At 43.4% G+C, this 24,509-nt stretch overlaps 1 protein-coding gene across 1 annotated transcript in view; it reads left to right on the top strand.

Annotated features, from left to right (window-relative positions):
* Positions 1-4,585: 4,585 nt before the first annotated feature.
* Positions 4,586-24,509, top strand: part of TMOD3 (tropomodulin 3) — a 72,599-nt gene continuing 52,675 nt past the window's right edge. The window contains exon 1 of the mRNA XM_062205925.1: positions 4,586-4,704. The gene's annotated coding sequence lies outside the window, so the exon portion shown is untranslated. The remainder of the gene's footprint in view (positions 4,705-24,509) is intronic.

Genomic DNA, 24,509 nt, shown 5'->3' on the forward strand with positions numbered 1-24,509 from the left:
TGCTGTGTATAGTTTTATGTTTAAAATCAATGATAAACAATTATTAAGAACTTTCAAGTAAATCAGTAGGGACATGGGTTGACAACTACTACAAATATAACAAGGGAGTATTAGCTAGATAGCTTAGGAAGAACAGTATATTGTTTTTAAGCCAAGAAATGTTTATGAAAATTTAAATACATCAAGGCAGGAAAAGTGGTAGTTATATCACAGTATAGCTCTGTCGGGTCTATTTGATGTATCTAGTATTTAGCATATAAAAATCTGAGTTTCAGGCCGGCGCCGTGGCTTAACAGGCTAATCCTCCACCTTGCGGCGCCAGCACACTGGGTTCTAGTCCCAGTTGGGGCACCGGATTCTATCCCGGTTGCCCCTCTTCCAGGCCAGCTCTCTGCTATGGCCCGGGAAGGCAGTGGAGGATGGCCCAAGTGTTTGGGCCCTGCACCCGCATGGGAGACCAGGAAAAGCACCTGGCTCCTGGCTTCGGATCAGCGTGATGCGCCGGCCGCAGCGGCCATTGGAGGGTGAACCAGCGGCAAAAAGGAAGACCTTTCTCTCTGTCTCTCTCTCTCTCACTATCCACTCTGCCTGTCCAAAAAAAAAAAATCTGAGTTTCATTCTTAGTTAACTCTATTTAGGACAGGGTTGTGTTCATCCACTCACCTGAGCTGAAGTTTAGACTGAGAGAATCTAACAACTGATAGCACTGGGAAATTATTGTTCCAGTATTAAACATCATAATTTTAGAGCTAACACTTTAAACAACAATGTTAACCTTATAATTAAAATCTGGAGGTACAATTTTAGGTATGTGTATTCCAGAAGGTCATTTTTTGATAGTGGTGATTATCATCAGCCTTGACTTCAGATGAAGAGTGATTTCAATTCTTCACCTTTGGTATTCAACTGAAATGTGCAGTAAGTGAACCTCTGATGCAGGCATAATGCCGTATGAAAAATATGAGAAAGGCAGTATTAATTCCAGCTGATGGCGTTAGGGAAGTTTAAGTGAGGAATGGGTATTTGAAATGGTAGTGAAATAGGAGGAGGCTTCTACCAGGCAGAGGTGGGATGACAGAGAAGGACATTGCAGGCTGAAGAATTTGCTTGAATCCTTTCTCTAAAGCTGTGTGCACCCAGCCCTGGCTTTTGTCTTCTCTGGTTCCTACCTTCTGCTACTTTAACCAGCTCCAAGCTCCCAGAATGAAATCCCTACCTTTCAGTTTCAAGTTTGCATGTTTAGCTTACATTTTCTGAACTGTCCTTTAGGATATACATTTTTTAAAATGCTTATGTATACCAAGGAAACTATTTCCTAAAGGGACATTTTGATAACAAGAACATTGCCACTGGTATTAATTTGCGTATGATGATTCATTGTGACACGTGCTTTATGAGTTACTCTGGCTGGAAATGCAAAGATAACACTAATCAGGCTTGTCATACATTGTTGAGTTGGAGTATGTTTTATCAATCACTTTCACTCTAGGCAAGCCCTGAAAACTAACAAGAACCACACTCTGTCCTTTATTCAGGTGTTTTACGTAAAAGTCTCAGATTTGTTCCCTTTAGCATATTGAGCTGCAACTGTTTGCCATTACTTGATGTGGGATTAAAGTGGAAGATGGCAGAGGTACCAGGGCACCTGCATTTTGGAGCATTCCATAGCAGTCAGCCTTTACTAGGTAAGCCTTTGACAAAACAAACCTCAGTGTTCACTTTGTGCCTACATTGCATTATGTCATCATGTCAGCTCCTGTGTTTGGCTGCCGCTCTGACCATGTGACTTCTCCCAGCACCCAGGCAGAAGGACCAGCTTCTGTTTGGAACACACTTTTTCTCTTGGTGGGAGGAAGAGCACGTGGTGACTTTTTTTTTCTTTTAAAGATTTATTTATTTGAAAGGCGGAGTTACAGAGAGATAGAGACAGAGAGAGAGGTCTTCCATCCGCTGGTTCACTCCCTAGATGGCCAGAACAGCCAGAGCTGAGCCGATCTGAAGCCAGGAGCCAAGAGCTTCTTCCGGATGTCCCACATGGGTGTAGGGGCCCAAGCACTTGGGCCATCCTCTGCTGCTTTCCTAGGTACATTAGCAGGGAGTTGGATTGGAAGTGGAGCAGCCGGGACTCGAACCAGTGTCCCTATGTGATACCAGTGCTGCAGGCTGGGGCTTTAACCTGTTGCAGCACAGTACTGGCTCCTTTTTCTTTCTTTCTTTTTTTTTTTTTTAACAGACAAGACTAGGATGATATTCTGAATGCCTCTCACCCCTTACGTGGAATTTAATGTACACTGTTTTAGGAGATCATGTTTGAAAACATCATTACTCCAATAGGATGACATTTGTCTAAAGAAAGGTAGAAAATCCATCATCAAATTGCTTTATTTTAGAAAAAAGGAACTAAAATAAGATGCATACACTTGTTAAAAATTAATAGCTAAAGGGCTGGTGCCACGGCTCTCTAGGCTAATCCTCCGCCTGCGGTGCCGGCACACCAGGTTCTAGTCCTGGTCGGGGCGCCGGATTCTGTCCCGGTTGCTCCTCTTCCTGTCCAGCTCTCTGCTGTGGCCCGGGAGTGCAGTGGAGGATGGCCCAAGTGCTTGGGCCCTGCACCCAATGTGCTGGCCGCAGCAGCCATTGGAGGGTGAACCAACGGAAAAGGAAGACCCTTCTCTCTGTCTCTCTCAGTGTCCACTCTGCCTGTCAAAAATAAAATTTAATAGCTAAAATAGATGCCTACCATTGGGTATTGGAAGATCTGGGTGGGGGGTGTCATAGATTAATATCAGTCAGACACTGACTTAAAAGCAAAGTAAAAGAAGCCATGTCACAAAGGAACATCCTCGCAATAAACTGCACCAGGATGGCCATGGTCCTTTGCCCGACTTAAGGGGACCCACTTTGTCAGTGTCCCCAGGAGTGATGTCCTAGAGGTACAGCACGGATTTGCAAGAAACTTGCTGGTAAAGCAGAATAAGTTAGATACAAACTTACAGTAAAATACGGACCTGTCAACTCACCCATTCAGAGTATCCTCTCTGCCAGGTGTGTTAGGTTTTTTCGTGTTGCTGGGACATGTCACAGATGGTCTTACTTTAAATAATTTGATAGGATTTAGGAGACACATTCGTCTCATCAGGAATAGAAAATGCTGGAATTCAAGTCAAGATGCCTGGCCTTCATTTCTGAATTTCCATTTACAAGCTGTAGGGTTTTGTGCCAATTACTCAAGTTTTCCAAGTCTTAGTTTCTTCAGACACCCATTTATTCTTTTTAAGGTTGGTTTGAGGATTGGATGAGATAGCAAATGAAGTGCTGGCACCGTGCTTGGTATGTATGAAGTATTCAATAAATAGTCACCGAACATCAGTTCTGTAGAAAATGGCTCTCAGAAAGCTATTATCTCCAGGAATATTTGAGACATTGATTCACTCTAAGACACTATAGAAAACAAAATGCAATGGTCATAGAATTAACATTGTCTTCAAAGAGCACACAAGTATTTGTATTTTTAAAAGGATTTTTTTCCTTAAAAACCCAAATCACCAATGATCTTCATTGCTGGAATTAGTGGGTAAAAATTGCGTGAAATTCCAGGGTGTTTATCAAGGGTGCTCCCTGCTGGGAGGGGAAGAGGTACATGCCAGGAGAGGTTTAACTACTGGGCGGCTCCCTTGCTGGGTGTAGCTGGAATGTACCTCAGGCAGGCACTGCCTTCTGCTTGCTTGCTGCATTTTTGGAAGGTGCGTCAAAGCTGAGCATTCCTGCTGGGGATGGTCTACTCCTGACCAGGAAGATTCCCAGCGAGGAATTAAGATGAAGGAATGGAAGGACGGCGCTGTTCCCTCCCAGAGCCTGCACAAAGGAAGCCATTGCGTGGGCTACCGGGCAGGTGTCCCTGAGGGGTTCCCATTCCTCTTGTCTCTCTCCACCCCGTCCCGCCACGCCCCCACCCCAAGACCAGCCGGTCCCCCTGAACAAGCACTTCCATTTTTTCCTTTCCACCCACATCAGACCAGTTCCACTGTAGGTGCTGAGCTGGAAGCTGGGATGGGAGGGTGGCACGGGCCAGAAACAGGCAGAGAAGACAGGGACATCATCATCCCTTAAGTTATGACCCTCTTGGATCTTGGGCCTTAGATGTTTATGTGTTTGCCTTTCTCTGTCTTTCGTGGCAAGTTTAAAGGGCTGATGTCATATCCTCGTATTAGTAAGCAAGGGGCCAATACAAACCCTGCCCTGCGTGCCTCTTTACAAAAGGTCAAAGTTCTATACCAAGGAGCTTCTGGATGCCGTTTCTTGCTTCCAGAGCGTCGAGGGTAGGTATTTCCACCAGCGGAGAGCCGTGGTCTCAGGCAGAGCAGAGGCTAGCCAACTGCAGCCCCTTCCGACGTCCTGCCATTGTCAAAGAGCCGGGTTGGCGGGCCGCCGCGCCTGCCTCTCTCGAACTACAATTCCCAGGCTGCCGCGCGCATGGTCGCACGCATGCGCGGCGCGGCGGCGGAGGGGGAGCCAGCCGCACCGACAGTGCGGTCGTAGTGGGGGAGCCGCTGGCGGCTGGATCCGGCAACTCCCTGGGCGGCGGACGCAGGCGGACCCAGGCGGACCCAGGCGGATCGGCGGGTGTTGGGCACCGAGCGGCGGCTGGCTGCCGCAGTTCCCGCGGGTCCGTGAAGGAGGTCGGTGGCCGCAGCGGCGCGTCAGGTAAGCTCAGCACCGTGCTCTCCAGGAAGTCCGTCTGAAGGCGCGGCCAGGGAGTCACACCGGCCATGGTGGCTGAAGACCGAGAGGGTGCAGCCTCCCAGCCGCCCGGCTGCGGTCAGCTTTCCTACTGGCCCCTCTCCCGGAGCAGGGGGCCGCCTCGGGCGAGCCAGCCCGGGTTGGGGCCGAGGGGGCGCGCCGGGCGTTGCCTGCAGATCGAGGCGCGCGAACCCAGACGAGGGTGAATCACTCGGGGCCCGGCCTCCCCGGGTTCGGGACCGGCCCTGCCCTGCCCTGCGCTGGCCGGGAAGCTCCTCGCGCCCTACCGTGCCCCCACTCGCCCCTTCCCGCCGGCCCAGGCGTTTCTCGAGGGACAATCGTCTTAAAAGGGTTTTCTCCCCAAGACTCCTTCAGAGGCTGCGGTTGGTTGAAAGTTGGAAGGAGGGAGAAAGCAAAAAGCGTGGGGCACACCCTTTTTGTGATTGAAATCTGGCTCGTCTTGCGTTCTCGGTTTTGAGCTCTGTCCTCTGTCTTAGAATAAATTCCTGGCTCCCTTGCAGCACAGCTGGATCCGGCTGCGAAGTTTGTGTGTGGATCTGTTTTGAGGACGTGACTGGGTTGTTACATTTTTTTGCTTACAGAGGTTGCTGTATTTGCTCCGCAAGCCAGCATTCTGATTACAAACAGAAATGGGAAACAGCCGCAAGTTCTTTGCTAAGTTCTTCTTCTTTTTTTTTTAATGTTTAGTTAAGAATCGCATTTCCAACTTGCCCTTGGCTTCTCTTAAAACCAAAAGTCATCTGGTAATGAATACTGCAGTAAAACTTACCCCAGGAGGTCATACTTCAACAGGAAATAAGCCCGTGGAGATTTGGGTTAGTTCTGTGCCGGCTCCCTCGGTTTGTAACATTGTCGTGCAGCTCGTGTTTCTTTTTGCTGAGAACCATTCAGATTAATTTTTCGGCAGATTAAATTGATGAATTAATTGGCCTTTCAAACATGTAGTAGACTTACGAAAACAGTTTAGCCCAGGCTCATTGACTCTTGCACGTTTCTCCTGGTCCCAAGTACTTTTTCTCCCTAGCACTTCTTTGAAACCTCGAATCTCCTTTAACACATTCTCCTTTAACATGCCAAAGGGACAAAAAGGGAAGCTGTGAGCTCCAGGGGACTGTAGCTCTTTAAGCCTTGTCGCTGCTGCACCTCTCAGTATTTCTAGTTTGTTCATCTTTAAAATGAGGTAGTTGGGCCAGATAACCCCAAGATTGATTACAGTCCATAGTATCTTTGATTTTTAAAAATGTATTCATTTGATTCATTCAGGAAATATTGGCCACCTAGGTCATTCCAAGCCTGTTCTAGGCAAGAAGGAACAAATATGAATTCTCGAGGCTCTTGCTGACATCCTGCTCAATTGTCTCTAATCACATTTTTATGACTAATTTCTGTGTTCTGTGGTTAGCCCAGCAGGCCAAATTACTCTAATTAATAATTTCACCTGAAGTTAAAAACATGCAGGTCAAATCCCATGACAATTACAGGTAATGGCTTCACTCTAATCAAAGGTTTTTCCAGCCTCGACTACTGACCCCTTCAAATAAAACGCAGCTCATCCTGCAGAAAGGACGCGACTGTTGCTGTGACGCCTTTTGAACTGAGCGTGTGTAAATCACCCAGGGTCTTGTAGTGTTGAAGTGGGACCCTAAAGCTGATCCCTGGGAGGTGCTGCTGCCAGGGAGCACACTTCGAAGAGTGGGGAGATAATTCTGAAGATATTTTAGGTACAAGCGTGTGGTGCAGCGGGCTTAGCTGCTTCCTGGGCCGCCCACATTCCGTGTTGAAGTCCGGATTAGAGAGTCCCGGCTACTCTGCACTTGCGATCCATCTTCCTGCTCACGCGCCTGGGAGGCAGCAGATGATGGCGCAGGTACTTGGGTTCTTGCCACACCTGTGGGGGACTGGGATGGAGTTTCTGGCTTTGACACAGCCTTACCCAGATGTTGTGGGCATTTGGGGAGAGTGAACCGTGGATGGAAGATCTCTCCTTCCCTGTGTCTGTCGCTCTGCCTTTCAAATAAATAAATTTTTTTTCCCAAGACATCTTAAGGTGTTTATAAGAATTATTTAAAGGCCAGTGCTGATAACTGTCTTACTCAACTTTTGAAAATGATCCTAGGCTGGCGCCGTAGCTCACTAGGCTAATCCTCCGCCTGCGGGGCCAGCACCCCGAGTTCTAGTCCCGGTCGGGGCGCCGGATTCAGTCCTGGTTGCTCCTCTTCCAGTCCAGCTCTCTGCTGTGGCCCGGCAAGGCAGTGGAGAATGGCCCAGGTGCTTGGGCCCTGCACCCGCATGGGACACTGGGAGGAAGCACCTGGCTCCTGGCTTCCGGATCGGCACAGCGCCATTTGGGGGGTGAACCAACAGAAAAGGAAGACCTTTCTCTTTGTCTCTCTAACTCTGCCTGTCAAAAAAAAAAAGAAAAGAAAAGAAAAAAAAATGATCCTATTTACTTTAACAAAGACAGTTGCCTTCACATGTTTTTTTCTCCTTTGTTTCTCATTGTTGTATCCTCTCAGCTGTTTTCCCCTATCCTCTTCTGTCTCAGTTGTTTGCAGTCGGAGTGATTCAAGTATATATTTTACCCTGTCTATTACAAGGCACTGTCTTATGTCTTAGGTGCTCCTGTCTAGGAGCTTACTCTGAGATTAGGCATATGTATTTGCTTCTCATTCAGAGCACTTGGAGGAGCCATTTGTAGGGAATAAGAACATGTGGTAGATGTTTAGAAGGAGAGATCCTTCTCAGTTGTAGGGGTGGGAAACAAATGAAGTCAGTCTATTTTCCATTCAGTGTTCTCTGGGGTTGACCTCTATGCTGCTGGAGTGCGTGTGACACATTTACATAGTGTACAGTAAATTTTGTAAACTTACTCTGGAACCTGAGAAGAGCTGGGTACATGAAAATCAGTTAGATCTGGACAATATCATAGGGAGGACAGGAGGCAGCGGCAATGAGAATATACCTGGCTAGAGACCAGCGTAGGGAGGGTGAGAGAAGACAGGAGGGAAAAATAGGTTTAGTAGGTTTTCCATGTCAGTCTTAGGAACACTGCTACTGCTGTTGAGGCTGTGTTACCATTATCTTTTGCAAATCAAATGAAACGGCAAGCTACTCTTAGGCTTTTTAACTGCTGTTAAATTTTAAACATGCTTGGGCTCTCTTGATTAGGATAGGTGGGGAGGGCATTGTTCTCTTGGCTGTAATAATAGTCACAGCACTGTCATCCTCCCGCCATCCTCCTTCCTTGCTGATGCTTGACCTAGGTGCTTTCTCAATTCTGTCAGATTCTTTATCATCGCAACTATAAAATCATACTGAGAGGGACATACAGGAAACAGTTGGGGCCGGTGTTGTTGTACAGTGCGTTAAGCCACTGCTTGCGACACCTCAAGTTCTGAGTCCCAGCTCCAGTTCTTTTTTTTTCCTCCAGAGTATTAATGTTTTATTGGGGATAGGGCATCCATCAGAACGGTAGGGGCAGAGAGTGCCCAGTCACTCGGACCGGGGGAAAGCAAGGGTACAGGGTTGTATGGAGAGAATGCACCTGGGCAGGCCAGGTGGGCGGCTCAGCAGGGAGCAGAAAGCTGATCAAGTGTCTATAAAGGAAAAGGGGTCTAGGTTTTTCCTTCCCCTCCTCCTCCTGTAGGACCAAAGGGTCTGTAGAGAGTAAATTAGCAAATTCCTTCCCAGGTTTGGAGATCCCAGGTGCTGGGCAAAGGACCAGCTCCAGTTTTGATCCAGCTCCCTGCTGATGTGCCTGGGAAAACAGAAGATGGCCAGAGTACTTGGGCCCCTGCAGATGAGGTTGGAGTTCCAGGCTTCTGACTTTGGCCACTCTGCCTTTCCAATAAATAAAATCTTCAAAGAAAAAAGAAAATTCAACTAGACCTATAACAGGGCGGTCATTGGAGGGTGAACCAACGGCAAAAGGAAGACCTTTCTCTCTGTCTCTCTCTCTCTCACTGTCCACTCTGCCTGTCAAAAAATTAAAAAAAAAAAAAATACAATAAACCAACTCTTTAAAAAAAAAAAAAAAAAAGAATAGAGGCCTGAATAACCTGAAGAGATAAATAATTAAAAATGCATGTGTGGTATTCTAGAATTATATTTGAAATGATCATTAACCTGCATCTTGAAGCAGGTTAATTTTTGTTTTTTGTTGAGATGTGATTAGCCTTGAATAAAATGCACATATCTTCAGTGACCAGATAAAGGAATTCTGACAGCGTTATGCACTGTAACTTCTACTGAAACAAGACAGAAAACTCTTTGACTACCGCCCTTTGAAAGGTCGCTTTCCAGCCATTGCCCTCGTCGTCTTCTCCAAAGGCAACTACTTTCTGACTATAGATTTCTGACACCATGGATTTGTTTTGCCTAGCCTCAGACTTAACACAAATGGAAATGTAGAATATACATTTTGTAACTGGCTTTTTCATGTGGCAGTTTTTGTGTTTTTTTTTTTTTAATGAGATTCAGCATCTTTTGTTGCATATATCAGTGGTTTGTCCTTTTTAATTGCTGAGTAGTGTTCTATTCATCTGTTTTCTGCTTGATAGATATTTAAGTTATGTCCAGGTTTGGGCTACTGTGAATGAGGTTGTTACAAACATTGTACAAGTCTCTTGTGAATATGCGTCCATTTCTCTCGGTAAATAACAAGGAGTGCAATGATTAAGGCGTTGGGTACATATACACTTTATTAAAAAACTACCAAATAGTTCTCCAAAAGCATTCATTTATGCATGTGAGTTCCAGTTGCTCCTTATTTTCAGCGTTGACAGTTTTTAGCATTGTCAGCTTTTTTTATTTTACACACACTGCAAGATGTACAGTGGTGCCTTGTTATGGTTTTAATTTGTATTTTATTGATGATTAAGGATGTGGAGTACTTTATCATGTGCAAATTGGCTATATGAAGTCTTCTGTGAAGGTTTTATTCAAGTCTTGGCTGTTTTTATTGGGTCATTCATCTTTTTATTGTTGAGTTCTTTATATATTTTGGGTACAAGTCTTTTTTTCTGATACGTGTTGACAGTGTTTTTTTCTACCCCATTTGTTGCTTGTCTACTTTCTTAGTGGTGTGATAAGCAGAAACTTAATTTTTATGATTACATTAAGCAATTTTTAGATTCACAATAAGTGTTCCTTTTAAACATTTTAGTTATTTTATTATTTTATTTGAAAGGCAGAGAGTGTGAAAGATGGAGAAAGATATCTACTGGTTCACTCTCCAGATACCTGCAGTATCCAGGACGGGGCCAGGCTGACACCAGGAGCCTAGAACGCAGTCCAATCTCCCATGTGGCAGGGACCCAAGTACTTGAGCCATCATCGTCTGCTGCCTCCCAGGCTGTGCATTAGCAGGAATCTGGATTGGAAGCAGAGTAGCTGGGACTCAAACCAGGCGCTCCAATAAGGGATGTGGGTTTCCCAAGCGGCTACTTAATTGTTATCCCAACTCTCACATCTGGTTAATGTTCCTTGTGCCTTGGCAAGAAATTTTTACCAATCCAGGGTTGTAAAGATACTGTTTTCTTTTAGAAGCACTGTTCTAGGTTTTTATTTGAGCCTATGAACCATCTTAAGTTAATATTTGTGTTACAGTGTAAGGTTGGAGTTTACATTTCTTCCTTGCTCCTACCCCACTGAGGTATCTATGTGGTTGTTCAGTAACATAAATTAACAGGAACTTTCCTCATTAGATTGGCTTGACCTCCTGGTTGAAATACAAGGAGCTCAGATGATTTTCAGTTGTTCTTATATTGTCACTTTTGTAAGAACAGGCTGTGAATCTTAAATTTTTATATTCCTCTTCCAGTTTGTGACTAGACTAAGTGTGATCTGGGGCTGGTTACCTATTTCTTGGTGAAAGAAAGCTAATTATGAATTTGAGCTTTAATGTGGTTCTGTGGCTTTACGGAGGGAACCTTAGCAGCAACTGCACCTGGTCTATAAGCCAGGCAGATTTTGGGGAGAGAAGAGGAGATTGATGTTGCCCAGAGAGAACACCTAGCACTGTTCAAGAGCAAACCACAGGGAATTCAACGTTCTCTTATTTTTTGGCTTGGTCAAAATAGATGTAAATATGTATAACCTGTCTGTTTTAGTTTCCATTGTCTGTTCCAATCCTTTGTGACACGTGGTTCCTAAATTTGCTTTGGAACCATTTCTAAGAAGACAGTCTTACTACTTTTTCTCCTAGGTTTTGTTTACTGATAACACAATAAAATGGTAACCTTACTTTTTTAGAAGAATGTAACCCCAGCCTTGTTACTCTAATTTCATTTTCCTTGTTTCCTTATCAACTTTATGAATCTATAAAATTTTTATGATTGTAATGCTAGTATATATGCTGTATTTTGTTTAGAGATTGACCATGAAGTAGTGAATGCTGTCTCCCATGTGTTGATCAACCTATTATAAAGACAAGACTGGAGATGGAAAAAAAAAAAAGAAAAAAAAGATAACTAGGGAATTTGCTGATGGAGAATCTTGAATCCCAAAGCTTTTCCGGCAGAAAACTCCGATTTTCAAAGGCAGCGTAACTCTTCCATGGAACAGAGGACTGCTTTGCTTCCCTCGTTTATTACCCCCCGCCTTTCTCATACGGAACAGCTGTGCTGAAATACCATGCATGTACCATACAGTTCTCCACTTGAAGTGTATGACTCAGTGGATTTTGGTGTATTCACAGAGTTGTGCAACCATCTGCACAATCCATTTTAGAACATTTCATTGTACTAGAAAGATACCCCTACCCATTGGCAGTCACAACTGAGTCTCTCCCAGCCTGAGGCAAGCACTAATCCATTGTCTATGCTTCTACCTATTCTGGACGTTTTGTATAAATGGAATCATATAATTAATATGTGATCTTTTGTGCTGGTCTTCTTTCGCCCTTGAATTTAACAGATCATTCTGAGAATTATTGAAATACAGTGAAGGTTCCTGCAGAGGAAACCTGACCTGTAAGATCTACTCCCTCGGGTATACCAAATACTCACACATCTCCACCCACTCACTGAGGCAGGATCACAAGCACCAAGACAAACTTACAGTCTACAGTAACTGATACATAGTGATAACCCTTTACAAATAAACAACTTCATGGGGCTTATCTAAGTACTAGCATCACTGTCAGTACATGCAAGTAAACACAATTCCTGAAGTGTGTGTGAGAAAATGGATGAAAATGTAGTAAGCTAGGAGAAAATGAAGGTGAGTAGACAAGAGTGAACGGAAGTATAATGGCAAGTTAAATTTAAAGTATACTCTCCTGAGGTTCAGAAATACTTCACAGAGCGTTCTACTTTTTTTTTTAACCAGAAGCAATTGTCTGATATGTATATATCATTTGATATGTATAAGTATATAGACCTGTAGGTAAGGTTGTTGTAGTTCCTTAGCCTATTGACCAGCAGTTCCTTTGAACAGAATATTACTAATAATAATTACACAGTAGGGGATTTCCACATGGAAAATTATAGCCAACAAGATATTTTGGCTCCCTGAGTGTAACATGATCTTAATGAGACATTGTTAAAGAATATTCCTTTGATACACATACCAGTGAAGGGAGAGGAGGCCCCAGGAATACATAGCTATATATATAAGGCTGGCTTACAGTCACACAACCCTTACCTTGGGACAAGCGTTGCAAGATTTGATACAAACTCTAGGATCTATTTATTTTCATTCTTGGTGGACTATTATTAACCAAAGTTAATATTCCGAAAGAACTCTGTTTCTTTCTTTAATGTTCCCACTGGGGTTCTAGACATGTTGAAGGGAGTGGGAAGAGGCCCAATTTGATTGGAATCAATATGTATGTGATTACTTCAAAGTCAGGTTCCTCCCCTCTGTATATTTGCTGTTGTTCCTGAAATCTACAAAATCTCTTGGGGAAAATCACAAAAATGAACTACTGCAAACCTTCCTGGCTTAACCGCTGGAAGACTTTCTGCGGCTCCTTGTCAAACTAAATTCACTTCCTCTTCTCCCGGGACCTCAGCTGACATCCCAGGGGAGCTGGGTACAATTGCTGTCCTCCATAAAATAGCCCTTGCCACTGTGTTCAGCTCCTGCGCCTGCCCTCCTGCCTCAGAGGACACTATATCCTCTTTTTTCCTTTCTTTTCCTGCTGCCAAACCTTAATTCTTTCCTGTAACTCCTTGGAAAAGGACACCAGGGAAGCTCCCTCCAGTATTTGAACTGGTCCCTGAAAGGTGTGAAAGGATTTGAACCAGTGTGATGAACAGTGGGATCCAGGGGCTGGAGGTAGGAAAGTGTGGAGATGTCCCTCTGTGGCTGTGATAGAGGATGTGTGAGGATCACTGCTTTCCTTCTCCTTTCTCTGGCTCCCCACCTGACTCTCCCCCTTTTTAGTGTGTGCTCTGCTCTCTTTGCAACCTCCGTACTTCTCTCCCCTCCATCTGGTTATTTCTGCCTTTCTCTGACCACCTGCAGTGATCTCTGATAATAGCATTGCCATTCTTGTGGCAGTTAATTGTATATATTGTCTTAATTTTAAAAATAGCTTTGTGTGCTTGTTTCTTTTTCCCAACTAGAATGTATTAGTCAAAATTCTTAGTTCTCAGGGAACACAAACTCATTTAGGCCAGCTTATTATGGTGACAAGCTGGGAGTTACATTGGGTTATTGTTGTAAGACCACTGAGCTTCTGAAATGAACTACAGCTGGAACCCAGAGCAAGCACTTGGAAAGCCCCTGCCCTTCTTGCTCTGGCTTGCATAGATTCTTTGTAGCTTCTTTCTGTGCCTCTATTCCATTTCAGAATATTAATTTTTTTTCCAAATTTTTTATTTGGCTGGCTCAGAGAAATCTTCCATCTGCTAGTTGCTTCCCCAAATGCCCACAGTGGTCTGGGCTGGCCCAAGCTGAAGCCAGGAGCTGGGATCTCCATCCAGGTCTCCCACATGGGTGGCAGGGAACCAGCTCTTTGAACTGTCACCTGCCGCCCTCCAGGGTGTGTGCATTAACAGGAAGCTGGAATCAGATGCTGAGCCAGGGCTCAAACCCAGGTACTCCTTTAAGTTAAATTGCTGGGGCAAATGTTGTGGTACAACAGGTTGGACTGCCTGTCATGCCAACATCCAATGCAAGCACCAATTTGAGTCCTTATTGCTCCACTTCCAATTCAACTCCTTGCTAATGTGCCTGGGAAAACAGTAGAAGATGGCTCAAGTGCTTGGGCTGTTGCCATCCACTTGGGAGACCTGGATGAAGCTTCACTGTGTCATAGCAGGTTAAACTGCTACAGCATCCAATATGGGTGCCCATTCCAAGTCTCTGCTGCTCCACTTCCTGTCGACTCTGTGTCAGTGTGCCTGGGAAAGCAGCAGAGGATGACCCCAAGTCCTTGAGCCCCTGCACTCACGTGGGAGACCCAAATGAAGCTCCCGGCTTCAGCCTGGCCCAGCTCCAGCCATTGCGGCCACTTGGGGAGTGAACCGGCAGATGGAGGATCTCTCTGACTCTGTCCCCCCACCGCCGTGATTCTGACTTTGAAATAAGTAAATCTCTTTAATTGCTTTTACTTCTGCAAGGTGCTTTTGATTTCCCTCATTTGCCATTAGAGGAGACGTGTCCTTTAGCTCCCTTTTAAAGAACTTGTGCCAGAACAGACCTTATGCCCTGCAGACAGTGAACCAAGCATCTTGGCCAATAGCAATGGTTTCTAACACTTCCCTTCTTTCATCAGTTCCACTTCCTTCAGCTATCACCAGTCTTAAATATTAATTTGTTTTTCTTTCCACCTCCACCCCCACCTACCTCTTTCCCAGAAATGATTCCACACACTAGCTGTTTGGTTCTCATTAGTTCAGTAGTTTTCTATCACTTGTATTTATTTTTTTCCAAAGGTGATCTATAATGATGTTTTAATATCATGACAAATTTCCACTTTTGAGTCAGAGGTTTTGTCTTCTGTCTTGAAAACCATGATAAAAAAAAAAAAAAAAAAAAAAAGCTTTGTGTCCACCTCCCTGGACTGCTGACATGAAAAATATTCCAAGTCAAGTCACTGAGTTGCTTTTTTTTTTTTTAACAGTTTTGAAAACTCCATTTTACCTAAACAGTTGTATGATATGCATATCAAATTACTTTTCCTAGCAAAAACTCTTGAGTGCAGTCTTGGGTCTGTAGGAGGAGAGTCATTGCCTCACCCTTTGCCCTGTCTGTTCCCAAGGTCAGCTGTGAGTTTTATGGATGTTGCTTCTGGCTACCTTGTGGTTACTTCCACCTGCCCTGTGTGGTGGTCATTGTTTCAGCTGTTCACTCTGACTGTCATGATGTCTCATTCAGCAGACTCACCACGTTTGGGACCCAGGGTGCAGGTGATGATGAAGCAGTGCCAATTTCTTGAAGAACTGGTTCTCTTTTGCCCTACACTTGATTGAGAGGAGCTCAGTTTATTCTCTCTTGGGTATTCAGTGCATTTTTTTTTTAACCCACCTGCAGTGAATTATACTATAACCCCAGGGATTACCAAATCTCTTTGATTGGTATTATATTCCCCACCACCCCCATGAGCATCAACTGTAAACTGTAGGCTTGTGCCTCCTTAAGTATTATAACCACATTTCCCTGCTAATCTGAAAATTAATTTAATTGTGATAACAAATTAATAGGTCTCCAGGACCCTGAAATTAATTTGAGTAATATCAGTGCTGTCCCTGAAAATCACAGGTGTCCTGTGTCTTAAGACGTATAGGAGTGTAGGCCTTGTCCACTGAGGAGCATGCCTGCACATCAGCGGGGCACCAGGCACGTGAGTCAGTGGCACCTCGTGGGGCTGAGTGGTGTGGCACACCCTGAGCATTGTTCACCCTTAGAGGAGAGCAGGACCACAAAGGGGTAAGAGGAGCAAGGAGAGGCTCTGGAGGTGATGGACTTGAGCCAGTCTTCAGATTGTACGGAGTTTGGCTAGAATAGAAAAGTGCAAATTAGGGATGGAGTTAGAATTGTAGGAAACAGGTGAGGTAGCCAGATAAAGTTGAAGCCCCGAAGAAGCCAGCCTCATTCTTCCAGCAAGTAGGAAAGAGTAGTTTTATCCGAAACTCAAGAAACCTAACAAATTCTTAAGGCGTGATATATTAAAGCCCTGCTTCAGGTCTCCATGGACAAGATGTATTACATCAGGAAGACTGGAGCTTAGGGTCAAACAGGCAAGGAGTTTGGAGCCTGGGAAAGAGGACTTGGTAAAGCAGTGTTTTTTACTTCCTCTCTCTGTGAGGTTCCAGAAATTTCTCTAGGTCCTGGAACCTTTCGTGGGAAGGGGCAGGTCCAGCGATATAGGGCTTTGAAGGCCTGTTGTTTCTCCTGATGTTTCCTTAGGGAAAAGGTCTTGAGGAAGAAAACACCCAAAATCTGGCTTCAATCCCAGTTTCAGAGTTTCAATTAAATAGGGCCATTGGTCCCAAGCTGTGGAATTTTGGAGAATATATAATTATATACCTCTTTAAGTGATTTCTGCTATTGTTTTCATAGATTGTTAGTTTTCTAAAGAATTGGTGTTCTGAAAGTTTCTTAATAGGACTGTTAGAATAGTTAATGGGTCTTATTTATATTTTTTCTACCAAAGCAGTGTTTGCTATTACCTGGGTGTGGTACTTTTGTTTTTTTCATACATCACATCAAAAGGCATGTATGTACAAGATTTAATTGACATCTAAATTAAAAACTTGCCAGTGCACATGACACAGCTCTAAAGGTCCCACTGAGTATGTGGTGAGCACTGGGTGAATACTCTCCTTGTAATCCCAGCTGTCCAGTTTGTCTCTGGTTCTTGTAGAGCCTTTCAGAGTTATTCTCAAGGCATTTATTTTTAAAAGCTGAGTGTTTAGGTTTGGAAGGAACTTAGGGGTCTTTTGTTAACAGAGTTTCTTGCTGTAATACAGAAAAGAGGGCCAAATGTGAGGAATGGATGTGAATGAATAATTCTGAAATTCCTTAGGCTATCACCTGAAATTTAAGCCCTTATAAAACATGTTTCCCAGAGGCTTCTTTGTGAAGTTCCAAATCCGTTTTCCCAGCCTATCTTCCTTATTCTAAAATCTTTTTTCTAGTATATTCAAATACTGCCCTCCTCTGAGAGTGATTATAAAATTTAACTAAAATTAAAAAGCTGTAGTTATATGCTTTTAAGTTTATTTTAATAAGAGAAATAAAGATCAAGGTAGAAATGAATGTACTTTAATATTTTAACTGTATTCATAAAATATTTTATGATTAAAACTTTTTTGCATTCATTCCTGTGATTTATATGTATTGAGAATTCATGTTTGCATAGAAACATTTCTAATTCTGAGTATCAGTGATAAAATAGGAAATGAGCTATGAGGGAATTTGCTTTATGTGGTGCGTTTCCAGGAAAACATTTATTAATACAGTCATACCATTTTAACTTTGTTTTTTCGAGTACTGAAAAAATTGGCTCAAGGTTCACTTCATTACTTTTCTCAGTTTTTAAAACGTCTATCTGGTTCTGGTTTTTCAAGTCACTTCCTGAAATAATTTATTTTTTCGTGTGTGTGCTTATCCAGCATGATTCAGCTCTCCTATTTTTCCTTTCTACTTAATATATTGTTCATCTTGGCAGTGATGAAGAGAAGTAAGTATTTTTTCCAAGATGAAATGAGTTAAATGATGATTGCTCAGCATCATAGACTGTTGTGAGGGCTGGAAGAGGCCTGAGTCCGTAAGGGCCGGGGATAAACAGCTTCCATATGTTCGCCCATTTTCGTCTACTGGTAGTGGCTGCGCAACACTGAGGCAGAATCTGTGCCCAGTGGGGAAAGTCTGTTTTGCTGTCCATGTGCTGTGTGTGGAGGAGTGGCATTCAGAACCACTACTATGTTTTGGCTGGTCGTCTTCTAGCCCAGGAAGCTGAGAAGTGGACTGACTTGATCAAGGTCACTGAGCCCTTAGATCCACAGGTCTGCTGGCTTCCCGTTCCATGCTTTGATTCAATTCTTTTCCGAAAATTCTAGTTTCCTTGGAGTTTTTTTCTCCTCTGGTGGTAGCTGAATGATCATTAATCTAACAAAATCTAACAAAAAAATTATTTGTAAGACTGAAGGTTTTTCCTTTTAACTTAAAAAGGATACTACTGTCTTATCCCTATTATGATCCAGCCAGACCCTCCTTCCCAAATGAAAAGGCAAAAAATAAAATTTTATTACAAAGGATGGATTTTGTTAGAAGAATTTTGGGGTCAAAACCAAAATCTGGTCTTTAAAACACTAGTAGAATGAGACAAGGCAGTGGTATACTTAAAGAACTTCTGACTTTAGGCTTTTGTCTGCTGTACTGCTTGGCATTTCGGACAAGATAATGTGTTATTTTGCAGAAAATCAACACAAGCAACAAAAGTAGCTATATACTGTGAGTTATCTTGCCATCACTGATTTAGCATCTTCACATTTAAAACAAATATCTTCTCTGCCATGTTCCACAGCTCTGTGCTTACTTTGGTGTTTTTAATGAATTCTTCCCTCATTAAATCTCTGGAACACTTAAACCGTTTTCATTCAAAGTGTTTTGATGCCTTAATAACTGTTCATCAGCAAATCTACCAGTATTACTAACCATAATTGTGTACATTTTCATTCAGGCACATTTTCTTGAGAACAGTTTTCTGTCAGGACAGTTTTTTTTTTTTTTTTTTTTTTTTGACAGGCAGAGTGGACAGTGAGAGAAACAGAGAGAAAGGTCTTCCTTTTTGCCATTGGTTCACCCTCCAATGGCCACCGCGGCCGGCACACTGCGCTGATCCGAAGGCAGGAGCCAGGTGCTTCTCCTGGTCTCCCATGTGGGTGCAGGGCCCAAGCACTTGGGCCATCCTCCACTGCCTTCCCGGGCCATAGCAGAGAGCTGGCCTGGAAGAGGGGCAACCGGGACAGAATCCGGTGCCCCGACCGGGACTAGAACCCGGTGTGCCGGCACTGCAGGCGGAGGATTAGCCTAGTGAGCCGCGGCGCTGGCATGTGAGAATGTTTTTAATGTACACATTTTCAGTTGAACAGTGGTAAATTTGCTAGTCTTTATTGTCACAATTATTGATAGAAAGTATTGCTAGAGGATATGTTCTGTAAAACCATGGGTATGAAAAAAGTAGAGACAGATATCCAGGAATGGCTTCTCTTCAGTGCACCCTTTGGGCTGTACTCTTGTGGAAGTGGCAGGATTTACTTTTGCTGTATGCCCAACTTTATTGGGTATCACTTTTTAAAAAAAAAAAATTTTGGCCGGCGCCGCGGCTCACTAGGCTAATCCTCTGCCTTGCGGCGCCGGCACACCGGGTTCTAGTCCCGGTCGGGGCACCGATCCTGTCCCGGTTGCCTCTCTTCCAGGCCAGCTCTCTGCTGTGGCCAGGGAGTGCAGTGGAGGATGGCCCAAGTGCTTGGGCCCTGCACCCCATGGGAGACCAGGAGAAGCACCTGGCTCCTGCCATCGGATCAGCGCGGCGCGCCGGCCGCGGCGCGCCTACCGCGGCAGCCATTGGAGGGTGAACCAACGGCAAAGGAAGACCTTTCTCTGTGTCTCTCTCTACTGTCCACTCTGCCTGTCAAAAAATTAAAAAAAAATAAAATAAAAAAAAAATTTTTTTTTGACAGGCAGAGTGGACAGTGAGAGAGAGAGACAGAGAGAAATGTCTTCCTTACCGCAGGCAGAGGATTAGAGTATTGAGCCACGGCACCGGCTCACTTTTGTAAATTCAGGACACCAAAGTATATCAAAAGAAAATGGAAAAGTATTAAGTGTGTACCTAAGTTTAATATACAATTGTATGTTTATTCCATTTGTGTTACATCTTTGTAAGCTCTTCAATTCTACTTTGAGAAACATTTATAAAGAGAAGAGAGAACAAGAATCTCTTACGTAGTTTTCTCAAAATTTTTTTCCTCTCATCCTCATGATCCTTTTCCCTCCCCTACTTCATGCCCCTCTTGTGATAGGAACTTAGTATATACAAAGATATATTAATTTGAAGGTAGGAAGACTGGTAAAGTTTAAAAAGGAGAGCATTTTAGAACTTAGAGGTCCTATTTGAATATAAAAACCTGGGTTGAAGTCTAGGACTTTAAAGAGGGATGAAGCCGAGAAGATATTACCTTTTGTTTATTGTTTAAAATGCAGCTTGCTCTTTGGCATGATTTCTTTTAGGCCTAGCCTAGTTTGTTTTAGTATTTTGTATATAACTTAGTGCTTAATAATTTCATGGATTAAGAAAGTTCTTGTAAGAGGAAGAATGAGTCATAGCAGTACCTCCCTTTGTGGGGAGGCAGAGGGGAGAGAAAACCCTCAGATTAATCTCTCCATTATACACTTGGAATGGATTCAGCATTTTGATTGATGGCTGAGCACTGATAAGCCTTTCCTGAAAGCCATCTCATAGCATATTTGGTTTTATCCCCAGTAGAAGGCTCTTTCAGGTTTACCAGCAGAGATAGAGAGCTTTGTAACCTTACTACCCTGAGAGACTTGTTCACATGATGTCATTTCTTTTTTAAGATTTTCTGGGTTTGCAGCATCTTTTAGAAAAGTTTCAACATTTCCCTGGTCTGTTCAATCTATTAAACAAACAAACAAAAAAGCAAAAGCTAAAGACTGAGAACATTTGGTACTGAGAAACTGGGTATGCAAAGGGTGTGACTATGGTATTCGTCTTTGGTACGCGGGGCTCCTCTCTGACCTCGCTTTGTATCTGATGCTGCAACTCCACCAAGAAGTAAAAGAGAAGGTGGCCTAGGAGTAGGAGCTGGTTTGCTGCTTAGAGGCAGAAAAGGAAGCGAGGTACTCACGTGGGAGCCATACAGTCTTTCAGCAGGGTCTTTCTGAAAGATTGTTTTTGAAGTAGTATGAGTAATCTGCTAAGTATTTTCTTGTAATAGTTGCAGAAATTATCTGGCTGCTTTCTACTTTTAAGGTTTCTCTCAATACCCTGCTTTCAAGTAAATCTCATCTCTGTTCTGGCTCTAATGAGTTTTTCTGAGCTGCCTTCAGACCTCAGACTATTTTCTTTCCTTATGCTTTTGGGATCTATAGATTACATTTTTAAAAATTGAAAATGGGGGCTGGCACTATGGTATAGCAGGTGAAGATGCCGCCTGCAGTGCTAGCATCCCATATGGGTGCCAGTTAAGAGTCCCAGCTGCTCCACTTCTGATCCAGCTCTCTGCTATGGCCTGGGAAAGCAGTAGAAGATGGCCCAAGTCCTTGGGCCCCTGCACCCACATGGGAGACCCAGAAGAGGCTGCTGGCTCCTGGCTTTGGATCGGCGCAGCTCCACTTGTTGCAGCCATTCTGGGGAGTGAACCAGTGGACAGAAGACCTCCCCCCCTCCCTCTGTAACTCTGCCTTTTGAATAAATAAATAAATCTTTTTTTAAAAAATTCAAAATGGCATCAGTAGTAGTGGCAAGGACAGGATTGCTTAGCTGATCTCATACTTTGGTGGCTTAGTTTCTATTGAATTTTTACAGAAAATAATCAGCACCATTTTCTCAAACTTCTATGGGCAAAGCAGCTCTCTCACCCAGAGGTGCCCATATTTAGGTCAGCCATAGCATTGCAAAAACACCCCAGAAAACATTATTTAAGGTACTGTGAAGCTTTGCTGTGTCCTGTGAACCAAAGAGAAAAGTTAGCATCCAATGTGTTTGTTTATGCGCTTAAGTAAAAAAATCATGTTTACCATAAAAATAATATGCACTGTATACAACTAAAATAAAACGAGTTTCATATTTCAGAAGGTCAGTACCATGTGCACAGGGTTTCAGACATGGTAAACATTACTATGGTCTGAATGTGGATACCTGGCAAAACTTGCAGATTGAAACCAAATCATCAACATGATAGTATTCAGAGGCGGGGCCTTGGTATGTGATTAGGTCATGGGGCAGAGCTCTGATGGATGGGATTAGTGCCCATACAGATGTGGTATTAGAGAGCTGCCTCACCTCTTCCACCATGCAAGGAGCAGCTAGAAGCAGCACTGCGGAAGAACCAGAGAGTAGGTCCTCACCGTACTCCAGGCTGCTGGTTTCTTGACCTTGGACTTCTCAGCTTCCAGAGCTGTAAGAAATAAATTTTTGCTTTTTATAAACTACCAGCTTAATACGTTTTGTCATAGCAGTCCTCATGGGCAAAGATGGATACCGAGTACATTTTTTAATTTCGGTTGGTGTTACTCAGAGACATAAACTTATAAAAAGGAAATGACTTTTAGAGATGCTAAAAACTCCCTTGCAGTTGAGGGATCTGCCACCTGTTGTCCCTGGTAAATTCACACTCAGCCATGCTTTATGATCCTCAGGAATCAGTAGATTTTTTTCTTTACCTCAACCTTCTCCATGAATGTGAATGTTCCACAGACCTGCAGAGATGAAACTCAAGCCTCAAATAAGAGAGCATTTAAATGCCTTAAATGTTAAAATCTCCAGGCAGAGATAATTTATTTAACACTGTTTCCAGATTAATTCTGAAGCTAGATCCAAACAAAAAAGAAAATGTTGATTTACATTTTTTTAACCAAAATAAATTAAAGCAGACTCTTAGGAAATTACTGGATCATGAACCATATCCAGTTCAAAAGGTTACTTGGATATTTATCCTAGAGGGAACATTTGATCCTAACTACCAGTATATAGTATGTATCAACATTGAAATGCTTTTATTTAAAAATAAGCATGTGTAATTGCCAGAAATTTCCTTCAGTGTGAAAAGATGATGATAATACCAATTAATTTTTTTTAAAGATGTATTTATATACTAGAGAGGCAGAGTTACAGATAGAAGGAGAGACAGAGAGAGGTCTTCCATCCGCTGATTCACTCTCCAAATGGCTGCAAAGGCCAGAGCTGGGCTGATCCAAAACCAGGAGTTTCTTCTGGGTCTCCCACATGGGTGCAGGGGCCCAAGCATGTGGGCCATCGTCCACTGCTTTCCCAGGCCATCTGCAGGGAGCTAGAATGGAAGTGGAGCAGCCAGGACTCAAGCTGGCACCCACATGGGATGCCGGCACCTCATACAGAGGCTTAACCTACTGTGCCACAGTGCTGACCCCACCAGTTAATATTTGAAACAAAAAAGCAGAGCTGAATTTAATGCTCTCTCTAATAAGGAAGAGCTGTGCTTGCCTGGCAGTTTTTCCGAGCAGAGGAGGCCAATTTTGTATATAGGATTTTGTGGAACTTGGAGATTGACAGACTTTCAGAGGCCATAGTAGGTTGACATCATCTGAAAAAGCATGATGAAGATTGCTGGACTGGCATTCGGAGGAATCTTTTTTTTTTTTTTTTTTGACTGGCAGAGTTAGAGACAGAAAGGTCTTCCTTTTTCCGTTGGTTCACCCCCCAAGTGGCTGCTACAGCCGGTGCGCTGCGCCAATCCAAAGCCAGGAACCAGGTGCTTCCTCCTGGTCTCCCATGCAGATGCAGGGCCCACACACTTGGGCCATCCTCCACTGCTTTCCCGGGCCATAGCAGAGAGCTGGCCTGGAAGAGGAGCAACCGGGACAGAATCCGGCGCCCCAACCGGGACTAGAACCCGGTGTGCCAGTGCCACGGGCGGAGGATTCACCTAGTGAGCCATGGAGCTGGCCCAGAGGAATCTTTACTACAGTTGATCTGTTCCTGTTACTACCAGTTGGCTGATCTTCGGTAGTGAGTGGCTGACAATGATTGATAGATGTGCAAAGGCAAATTATTGGTCACCTTTTGATGACTGCATGTTACCAAAGCTATAGAAAAACTTTTTCTAAGTTTGTATAATTTGTGTAATTTTTAGCACAAAATACATGTAATTATTTGTGTAAAGCAAGTATATATTTAAGCATTTTTGAGATATAACTTAAAGGAAATCTTAAATATTTGTACAATAAATCCTTGTGTGACAGCCATCCAGCAATACAGCACATTTCTGTCACCCTGGAATGTTCCCTGTGTAATTATCCCTTCCCCAGCAGGTATTCTGATACCCATTCCCATGGATTAGTTTTTGCCTGTTCTTGAACTGTATATAAGTGAAAATCTGTGATATTTCTATTCCTCTCAGTGCCTGAGATTTGCTCATGTTTTTGTATGTATTAGTAGTTGTTTTTTTATCACTATGTACTATTTCCTTATGGCTGCATCACGATTCGTTTGTGTAAACTTCTGTTGATAAGACGTTTGGGTCATTTGGGGATATTATGAATAAAGCTCCTATAAAGATTTGTGTACTTTTTTTAAAAAAACACTAATTTCTCCTGGACATACAGCTAGGAATAAAATAGGCAGTGTCATTATGGTACATTTTGTTCTTATAGATGCTGCCACATTATTTTCTAACGTTGCATCAGTTTGCACTTCAACAATTTGAGAGTTCTAGTTTCTCCGTACACTTGAGAATACTTGGAATTGTCATTCTTTTTAATGTCAATGCATGGGTATATTTTTTAAAGTTTGATATTTATTTGAAAGGGAGAGGACAGCTGTTCCATCCACTGGTTCTCTCCCTAAATGCCCTCGATAGCCAGGTCTGGGCCAAGCCAAAGCCATAAGTCAGTAAATCCACCTGGGACTCCCACATGGGTGTCAGGAACCCAAGTACTTGAGCCATCATCTGCCACCCAGGATGCACATTAGCAGGAAGCTGGAGTTAGAAGCAGAGCCAAAATTTGGACCAGGCACTCCCTGTGGAAGGCACGTGTCTGTCTGGAGCAGCCTCTTAACCACTGTGTCA

This window comes from Lepus europaeus, chromosome 11 (assembly GCF_033115175.1).
Source record: "Lepus europaeus isolate LE1 chromosome 11, mLepTim1.pri, whole genome shotgun sequence".
NCBI lineage: Eukaryota > Metazoa > Chordata > Mammalia > Lagomorpha > Leporidae > Lepus > Lepus europaeus.